Source organism: Aegilops tauschii, chromosome 5 (assembly GCF_002575655.3).
Source record: "Aegilops tauschii subsp. strangulata cultivar AL8/78 chromosome 5, Aet v6.0, whole genome shotgun sequence".
Classification (NCBI taxonomy): domain Eukaryota; kingdom Viridiplantae; phylum Streptophyta; class Magnoliopsida; order Poales; family Poaceae; genus Aegilops; species Aegilops tauschii.
The window spans coordinates 512,510,319-512,521,000 of NC_053039.3; positions in this window are offsets into that span (position 1 = coordinate 512,510,319).

The window sequence follows — 10,682 nt, forward strand, 5'->3', positions numbered from 1 at the left end:
CCCAGCAGAAAAATAAAATGGAATGAACAAGGAATGGAGGCATATGCAGGTTCAGCTCATCAACGACGCTACTGCACAGTTCTGTAACCTTTGTTCCAAACGATACCAAAATATTTTTATCTATTCAAATCTTATTATCCTTCAAAATCTTTGTCTTTTTATTCCTCTTGTATATTCCAGCTTAAGTATCTTCCTTATCCTAAAAGACCGTGCTAAGAGACAATGCGTTAACTCAAATAAAAAGCAGCTCACGGGGCCTCGGTTGTCACGAAGACAGTGAAACAACAAATGCTAAGGCCGTCTATTTTTACTGTAACAAACAAACACTCAGTCTCCAAGAGCTGGATTAGTACTGCTGGACGAGCTCTCTCCGCTCACCGCCTGGTCACATCCTACCAGCAGAGTAGCAGGACCAAGCGGAAGGCAGCGTGAAGAGGAACAAAGCTGACAAGATAAGCAAGGTAAGAATCACGAGATGGTAAAATCTAAGCATCGTAACCGTAGCCCCTATGCCAGAATAAATCTAAATCTCCTAACGACTTCTTTCGATTCAGTTCTCCATGGGTAGTGGGGGTGATTCTTTCTGAAAACCCTGTTTCCTCTGTTCCTCTGCTAGTGCTAAATAACCCAGGCGATTTTCACCATCTTTTCCTGTGGATCCAACATCACATTGACATCTCCCTTTCTCCATTTGTAATGTCAACACAAGTATTACATCTATGCGTGTGTGGGAGACGAGGGACATGCGTCTTTCCGGTGGCCACGCCGTGTTGGTCTGCGCCGCAGGCGCTCTCGCTGGGGTCGACGGAGCTCTCCGACTCCGACACGCCGGAGAACCGGCTGCCGGCGGGGTGGTCGGTGCCGGCGGCGTAACGAGCATCGGGGGTTTCTGCAGGTTACCACGTCGAGCCGTCAGTTGGCAGAGGGGAGGCCCCATTGGCCATGGGGACGACGAGGGTAGGAGGCGGCGTGGGGGTGGTCTCATGGAGATTTTTGTTCTTCTTGTCCAATCCATCCCAAATCCAGTTCTGATCGATTACTTATGGTTTGAATCAAAGTTCCTTTCTTCTAACTAAAGAAAATACTTTTCCCCTGCAAAAAAAAAAAAACCCTAGCCGCCCCACAGATCCATGGCAGATCTAGTTACCCACAATACTTCTGTGTCGGCTTGAGGCGGCGTTGGCGGTCTCGTAAATAAGATTCTTCGGCGGTGATGAGTGTCTCCTTATCCGGCCTTCGCATTCTTCTCCGTGTAAACAGCTCGTGCCTCGGATTGCCATTTGCTGGTGTCCCCTTGCAATGTCCGGTGACTGATCCGGCCACAGTTACAATGAATCACTGACTCCGGTGATGCGGAGCAGGTGCGGTATCGAGCTAGGCTCACTGCGGGAGAGGGCGAATATTTCCCCTTCGGCCTGTCTGTAGACTTTCTTCGTCAAGAGGTGCTTGGACTTGGTTAATTTACAGCTTCTTTTGAGAGAAAATAATATACAGCTTCTAGCCTTCGCAAAAAATAAAGAAAATTTCAATTTTCCAAATTCACATTGAGGAGTAGTACATGGCATTGTGTCAAGTACAACAAAAAAAAGAGTACATGTCTGCTTATATCATTGCTAATAAATTTTGCATTGCAGGGGGGGGGGGGGGGGGGGCTGCTAAAAAGATGTGCACGTCCTTGGAAAGATTGAACCTATGGGATGACTATCGCTATAAACTTTTGGATGATGAGGAGAAACATTTCTTGGTGCTTATGTTGGGTGATTTCCGAGATGCGATGGTAACCCTATTATCTATCTGTGCTATTTTTTTAAGACCATTGATGTTTCTACTATCTTCTACTTTAAATTCTGCGTCGCAGTCAGATTCCACATAGTTTTTATTTCAGAAATACAGGTAAGATCTACACTCATTTTCCTTGTTTTTTTTGTAAGATACTAGCCAGGTATCATAAAGACAAAGATACACCTTGATTGTAACTAGTGTCTTCTGGATCTTGTGCATAAACTGTCCATCCATCCAATCTTTTTTATTATATCTTTCTGCAGATATTCCCAGAAGAACTTGTGTGGCGTTTCAAATGTGAGATCCCAGGAGAGATCAAGCTAGTAAGCCGAAAGGGTTACAGTCATGCTATTGTGGTTGCCAAGAACCAAGAAAAGCTTGTCTTTACAGTGGGTTGGAGGCAGTTTGTTGGACAGTATGATCTACAGATGGGTGATTCCTTAATATTAAAATACAATGGGAACTGCCAGTTTGATGTCATAATCTTTGATAAGCTTGGCCGTGAAAAAGCATTATCAGTTGTTGTGGATCCTTTTTTGCCTCAGGTCCAAGAAAATCCCAACAAGGCACATGAAATCGGGTGAAATACCAGTCTTCACTATTCATGCCTTCATTTCCTGGTACCAAATTTCACTTCGAATGGATTTTGCACTGCAGATCTTCTAAAAAGATAGATGTGCCTTCTGAAAGATACAAAAGCTGGACTGAATATCACTACACAAATTTGGATGATGAAAAGAAATATTTCTTAATGGTTATGATGGGTGATTTTCAACATGAGATGGTAAATTTATATCCAAATGCAGTAACACTCCTTTTTATCTGTTACTTCGGTGTTTTTCTGTAGACCAACGATTTTCTACTTTCTACTTTAGATTATGTGGAGATATATAATGCTTTAGAGACATATACACAATTATATGTAGTCTTTGCAACTTTTGCTCATGTCTCATGTTAATTTGATGCCTGGATTGAATCCAGCATGGTAGCACATTCAGGTATATTCATTTGCACAAAATTTCCTCATAGTTCAAATTGTACCATGCTGTCAGGTATATTGAACAGACAAATTCACTTTGATTATAGAGACTATATTTTTTTTATCCTGGTTACGGTTCATTCAAACAAAAATATTGGTTGTTTTCTCCAGATCATCTCAGAAGAATTTGTTCGGCGTTTCAAGGGCGAGTTCCCAAGAGAGATGATACTTGAAACAAAAAATCGTTGCAGTTACATTATTGCAGTTGCCAAGAACCAAGAAAAGCTTGTCCTTACAGTGGGATGGGGCATATTTGTTAAAACCTTTGGTCTAGAGATGGGTGACACCATATTATTCAGATACAATGGAAACTCCCAGTTTAGTGTCATAATCTTTGATACACTTGGCTATGAGAAGGCACTTTCAGTTGTGGATCTTTTGCGCCTCTTGTGCAAGAAAGGCGCACAACTGTGAAAAGTTCTCATTTACATCCTCAGCCCATACAAATGGTACTACCAGAGTCACCACCAACCAAAAGGCAGCGGCACTTCCAAATGGAAGTGGACGAGTCATGTCAAGGCAAAATCATTCTCATATGTTTATGGCTATATTTAGTAGTTCTCTTTTCTTGGCGCAGGAGAGTCTTTCTCCTCTGAAGATAACCATGGAACACTTGATGTGCCTCTTTTTTTTAGAACAGGAGGATGGCCCCCGGCCTCTGCATCTGGACGATGCATACGGCCACTTTATTAAATATTCTCACAAGACCTTACAAAGTCATACAACAGTAAGACTAAAGCCGCCGTCTAAGCAACAAACTGTCGCTACACCTATCCAGTTGATGAAGGGGCGCAAATAGCCTGGGCCTAATACCAAACAGACATCGCAGCCAAGCCTAACATCTAAGACCTGAGACCCCAACCTAGCCACTTGCCGGGTCTGGGGCACACACTGGTCCGGCGTGCTCAGAGGCCGCCGTCGCCAACTGCCACCGCTCCATCTTCAGAACTGTATTGATGCATCAACCTGGCTCGGTCCAGCTATCGTCGACGCCACCACGGCGCCCAACGGCACCTCCTCCCTGCGCGCAAACAGCTGAACACGTCGCGGTCGCCACTGATACACCTTAGCGCCATGCTGCCAAGTATCACCAGCCGACACAGCTTGAAGCCCTTGGAGGATCTGTCGTGCGTAGCACCTGCCGACAAGGCATGACCAAGCGTAGCATCTGTCGGTCAGGTATGACTCGACATCTCCACCGAAGCTCCGTGCAAGACGAAGCCGCTCCACCTCCTGCCTCTGACTTCCAGCGCTGCTCCACAAAACGATGCTCCCAAGAGAGAAACGACACTGCAGTGCCGCCATCGTCCGGTCTGGAACACCAGATCCTAGGGTTTCCCCCGGAGCAATACGAGTGGGTCGACGGTAGTCACATGACGATGCCTTCATCAAGGTAACGACGTGGAACGCCGCCATCGCCCGCCGTCGGCTCGGTTTTCACCGGCAACTACGTCTCCCCGACTCGCAGCTGGTGCCAGATGATGGATCCCGAGATCTGAACACCCAGCCTCAGGCCGACCACCTCTGACGGAAGAGATGACCACCACCGCCGGCTGCACCGGTCAGAACAGATCTGATCGGAGGTGCCGCCGACGAGACCACCAGGCCCTACACGCCGCCGTCGCCGATCTGAAGGCAGCATGCACGCCACCGCAGCCGCCGCCCGAAGGGCCATCCGCAGCGTCCGCAGCCCTGGCCTCCGCCGCGCCAAGCCATCGCCGTCCAAACACTTGATGTGCCTAGTTCCAATTACATTCTCAGGAAGAAGAAGGTCAATCTATCTTCATTTCTTTTTGAAGGAGATTCTTTCTCCTCTGAAGATGGCCATGGAGGACGGGATGCCATTGTCAAGAAGGCGGCAAAATTAACTTCAGCTCAGAAGGAGCAGTTGAAGGACGGTTACATCACCGTGCGCAAGACCAAACTAACTTCAGCTCAGAAGGAAGTGGTGAAGCAGAAGGTCCAATCTATACACTCAGAGATCCCCATCTTTGTTGCTGTGATGAGCAAGACCAACGTTGATTCAGGATTTTTTCTGGTGAGTTATTTTTTTTAATGTGTGTTCTGCACCGATCATGTAGGTGCCTGTGTAAAGTGTAAACTGCTGCTTGTGGAATACTAATGAAAGCACTTCTCGATAATGTTGATTTGTAACCAGTCATCTCTGAATTTACATGCAGTTTGCTTCTTACTATCGCACGAATTTAGGAAGCAGTCAACGTGTTATCTTACATAGAGTTCTCTTGATGCCATTATCTACTAAATCTTTTGTTCAAATTTGTGAACAGACTTTCTCCAGGTACTATGCTAATAAATATCTTGGAGAGGAGCCACAGATGTCTCTTCAGCTGCTTGGCAAGAAGTGGGGGGTGCGGTTCCTTGACCACCGTTGCGATAGAAGGCTTGGAAGTGGATGGAGACAGTTTGCAGAAGAAAACAATCTGAAGATGGGTGATATCTGCCTCTTTGAGCTGCTGAGCAATCAGAAGAGAACTATGGAGGTCTATATCATCCCTGCGAATGATTACAATTACCGGCAGGTGTCCAGAATGATGTGGACCAGGAAGCGCTCAAAGGTGGTTCAGCGGCGCTGCAGAGAGAGGCCCTTGCTCATCACTCGGATGGAGCGCGTGATCCTGACTCGATGTTGCTTCACATCACTAATTAACACTGAAGCTATGAGATGATGTTACCCCAGATGGTGCCTGATCGCCCAAGGAAAAGCCTCTGGTGTCTGAACCAAGCATAACTGCTGTTTGTGCGCTGTGGGGGAAATGGGGGAAACGAGCGATCCTATCGATCATAAGGCCTGGGTTGACAGCTTTGTATGGACCTCAATAAGTCCCGAACGTTCGGAATTTAAGCATGCTAATCCGAATTCTTTTCATGGCAACTTTAGTTAAGGCGATGTTGACAAACATGGCAATTTTCTGACAAAAAATCAAACCGGAACGAAGTTGCCATGTGTTAACAACTAAAGTTGCCATCAAAAAACGTTCGGGATGACATGCTTAAATTCCGAATGTTCGGGATTTATCTATTCCGTTGTATTTTGTTTGCCCCCCCCCCCCCCCCCCCCCCCTCCCCAAACTGTAGTTTCCGCTGCCTTTTACTTTCCTTTTGCACCTCTGGATGGTACTTCTGTGGTCGCGGTTTATTTCGTCATCATGATGATAGTGGAATCTGGTCCTTCACGGCCGTTTGGAAAACAATGGATGCCAAATTGATCGATATGCCATACTGCTGATGTTGCGGAATTCCTGACAGCAGGGGACTGGTAGTGCTTTCATGTTGGTGATGGTGACATGATAGTGCTTCTGTGTTGATTAGTGACTTGCCAGTGAAGTTTTCTGCACTTTTCTTTTAAAGATAGCAGATTCCTTGTTTATTACTCCCTCTGTTCACCAATATATAACGTTTTAGACTGTTCACCAATATATGACAAGTCTGAAAAATGTATTAATGAACAGATGGAGTAGCTGACTACTACTTTTTTTTACTATAGCTGACTACTACTTTTGATGCACGTTACCGCTGAACATACTTTTGATGCAAGGTTGAATTTCTGTTCAATTCATTTGGTTTGTCCCAATTAGCGTAGCAGGTCTCTTCAGTTTGCTCCTTTTTTCTGTTTTTTTTAAATGGACTTGGTGAAAGTTTAGATGGAACAATGACTTGAATCAGCGCATCTAATTGTGATGCCGGTCAGGGTTTATATTGTTGGTCAAAAGATTTCAAGTACAGAAGATATGCAAGGTACAATCATAACAAACACTACACGGTTTGTGTTAGGATATAGGATCTTCCTGTACATGTTGTCTGGGAAGCCCCCCTCAATCGCAATTTGAGGATAATGTGACACAATGTTCTTGATGTTTGGACGAAATCCGCGAGACCAAGTTTGAAACAAGGAACATAACGAGCTGAGGGACCTCTCACCACGTCAACTCCCAGCCTGATGGGCCGGGCTGAGGACCCCTTGTCGGTTCCGTCCTAGGCAACAGGGAAAATCTCAAATGAGGCTTGATGATGTGGAGGTTGTGGCATCCTTCCAATCCAATCGGTCTGGTTTCTCCATTGTTTAATACAAGTGTGGTTGATACTCGGTCTCGCAATTTCTCCATGGCCTAGCTCCGTCCCCAAATTCTATAGAGGTGGTGAGGCATAAAGCTCTGGGCAAAAGATCAATTCTTCGACGAGGGTCAATGCTGGCGATGTTGGCGCTTTGTGGGTGTCCTTCTCCTCCTTGGAGGCATTGTCGAGGAGTTCTTCCCGACCATAGGGCAATGGCCGGTCGAAGTAGGGAGCAGCGTTGGGATATGTTGGCCGGACCATTCCCAGAGTTCGATGGAGCGGTCATGTGCGGGTCTAGGCGAAAGCTCTCAAAACAGGCTTTCGCCCCGCTTTGTATATAAAGCACACCGAATAGAGTACACGGCCGAACGATACAAGTTGGTGAGGTAGCCCTCATACCATGTCGATCCTAAGATAACCGGATCACGCAGACACTACGTTACCGAATGAAAGCATTGGGAGCACCGAGTACAATGTCACACACACACCCTAAAGACCTAAGCTCCACGACAATGCCCCCAGGAAGGAAAACGGCGCAGAGCGTCGCCGCTGCCGAGTCCAGAAGGGACTAGGGTCTTCACCCGAAACCCTGGCACGACGAGGAGCACCATGACGATGTCTTCGGGAAGATAGGGGCGCCCGCAAGCATCGCCGTCGTCGGCGACAAAGCGCAGAGCTTTCGCTCGGCAGCTCCCCCGTACCACACGAGGTCTTCAGGACAGGCGCAAGGAGTTCAGCGTCCCAGGTCAGGATCGGGACGGCATTATTGCCAAAGACAGGGAGAATGCCCGAGCCACCCATCGCTACTCTCCTGCCGCCCACACGACCAAGAGAGAAAAGCCACCACCTCTGACATGGTGCCTGCCGGAAAGCCAAGCATGCAGACCGCCATCTGAAGCCACCGCTCCGGCATCCATGTCCAAGCCACCACCATCCGTCCACATCATGGAGCACCAACCTTGGAAGGAGGAAAGAAAGGGGTCTCCTTTCATTCCTAGCCCAGCATCAGTCACAGGATCTGGGTCGATGCCCCCCACAGTAGGGTGCGTCCACACCTGTGTCCCCAGCCAGTCCCGGTGGACCGGGGGGGACACAACCCTGTGACTACCGATGGCCGCCGCCGAGCCCACTCGCGCGACACCTCAACCATGGGCATCGGCACCGATCTGCCCGACAGCATGGCGGAGACCCGACCACCACCACCGTCCACCATGCCCGCGATGAGAGCACGAGCACCACCCACAGGCACACTCCGGGCCAAGCCCAACCTCTCCTACCCGAAGCACAAGCTTCCATCTGCCCCGGGCCCATATCTAGCCTGCCCGAGCACGAGCCCTAGATCTGTACCTACCGACGATACACATCCAGGAGAAGGACGGCGCCACCGCCACCCCGCACCACCTGGAACCCCACAGCCGCCGCGCCGCCGTAGCCCTTGTGGTTGATGGGGGTCGATGTCGGTGACGACGGCATGAGCTGACACCACTTTCCTTCTTGATGGTATTTCCGAAGATCTTGTTCACAGTCACTCCGTGAAGGAGTCGTGCTATGTGAAGGTGGTTTGTTTATGTTGTCGTCGATTGTTGTTGTTTTTTATTCCATTTTTCCTGTTTTCATGGTTTCCGGTCTAGTTTTCTTAACTGAGTCAATCTGTATTTTGATTTTTCCTCTCTTAATGAAATCGGGGAGCACCTTCCTTGAGTAAAAATAAAAATAATAATCACAAATGAGTAGTCATGCAAACATTTGTAAAGGACTATGTTGCCTTGTTGGCCACCTGAGGCCGTGTACACAATAAAGGTCCGATGGGCAACTGCTGGCTAATTAAAAATAATAATATACAGTACGAATACTCTAGCATCAGCAACATTGATGCATATCATAATTATTATGAACACAATTAAGAAATAGAAGACGATTAAAACATGAACAAACAATCATGAGTCATGACACCCAGAGAATGAATCCATACAGGCATGCACACAAAATACTTCGATAAACAAGGGATCCATGGAACTGTCATAGTGAGACAACTTAATCACTTGATGATATCAATTTCAACAAAAAGTACTTCTAGCTTTTGATGTCATATATGTTATTACTCTTTTATATATAGTTGGTCAAAATTTCAAAACTTTAACTTAAGACAAAAGCTAGAAGTACACTTATTCGCTGACGGAGGGAGTAGGTGTGAAACCATCTACTGCTAGCACAGGCTCGTGGTCGTAGCCTACTCCTTACTCGTAGGAGAGCGCGCTAGACCATGGTTTGGTCCTGCTAGCTCGCTTATTTAACTATTTAACGATCATAGGAGAGTACCAGCGTGCCCTGCACTTCCTACGTGTACTGTTTAAACTTTTTAGTCGTCTAAATGCTCTTATATTAATTTACGGAAGAAGTACTAATTAAGTTGTTATTGACTAGTACAAGGATATGATTATGATTGTCATGCCTAATTTTTTGATAAAGAGTGGATTTTATTTACTCAAAATGAAGTACTAAGCGGATACAAATACAATAAGCATACGCCCGGGCTCTGCATAATTAGAATGTATACCGTGAACACATACACATAAAAATCACGCTAGCAAGAGCGAAGTCATATAAAACCAAAGTCATGCCCGAGCGAGGAAAAATCCCTGAAGTGATCAAAACAACGATCACAAACCACTACAACGACCATATCCGCACAAATCATCTCTTGACACCACAAGGACCATGAGGTTCTTCAACATATGTACCAGTTCTTCAACAATGACCCTTTCAAGAAAACGACGCCCAAGCGCCACTATCACCGGATTCAACCATGAAAGGCCAAATTCTAGGTTTTCGCCCTGAAGAGCAAATCCAAGCACATCCGAGCAATGCCTTCAACAAGGTAACGACGCAAAACATCGTCATTGCTAGGTATACCAACTCAGGCCATACCTAGGGTTTTCACTCCGGAGCTCGAGACCGGGTACTCGAGAAGCACCACATCAAAGTCAACATGTGTTGTCATCACCACTTTTTCGCGATCCCAGCAGCTACATATGTTGGGCTAGAAATCTCACCGTCGTCGCTGCACAACCATTCCCTCTGTGTCAAGCCGTCATTATAGATTGCATTTCATTGTCGAAGGCAAACCGACTAGAGCGAGAGCCACCAAAACCCATAAATGAGCCTTCTATGTGCATCTTGCACCATCGCGAGTATAAACTGCTGACAATAATCACCGGATCTGGAGGGATGAACCATCACAAAACCTCTCAATGACCATCGCAATCCATAGCGAGGGTGTCGTCGTAGACCGGAGTTACCACTACATGAACCAACAGTGATGACAAGCACACCAAAACTGGCTGCCACCTCACCGGAGTCTGCCCAGGCCCATCGCCCTGGATGGAGGAGACACCATGACCGGATCTAGGAGCCTTCGTGCGTCGTCATAGACCAAGTCGGACTGTGTGTGACCTCCATTAAGCATTTTGCGGGCACGCTGCCTATAGCCACAACACAAGCCCATCGTGTTGGGAATCGTTGCATGGAAAACAAAAAAAATTCTACGCACACGCAATGATCTATCCATGGAGATGCATAACAACGAGGGGGAGAGTGTGTCTACGTACCCTCGTAAACCGTAAGCGGAAGCGTTTCATAACGCGGTTGATATAGTCGAACTTCTTCTCACGTCAACCGATCAAGTAACGAACGCACGGCACCTCCGTGTTCTGCACACGTTCAGCTCGGTGACGTCCCTCGCCTTCTTGATCCAGCAAGTAGTCGAGGTAGTAGATGAGTTCCGTCA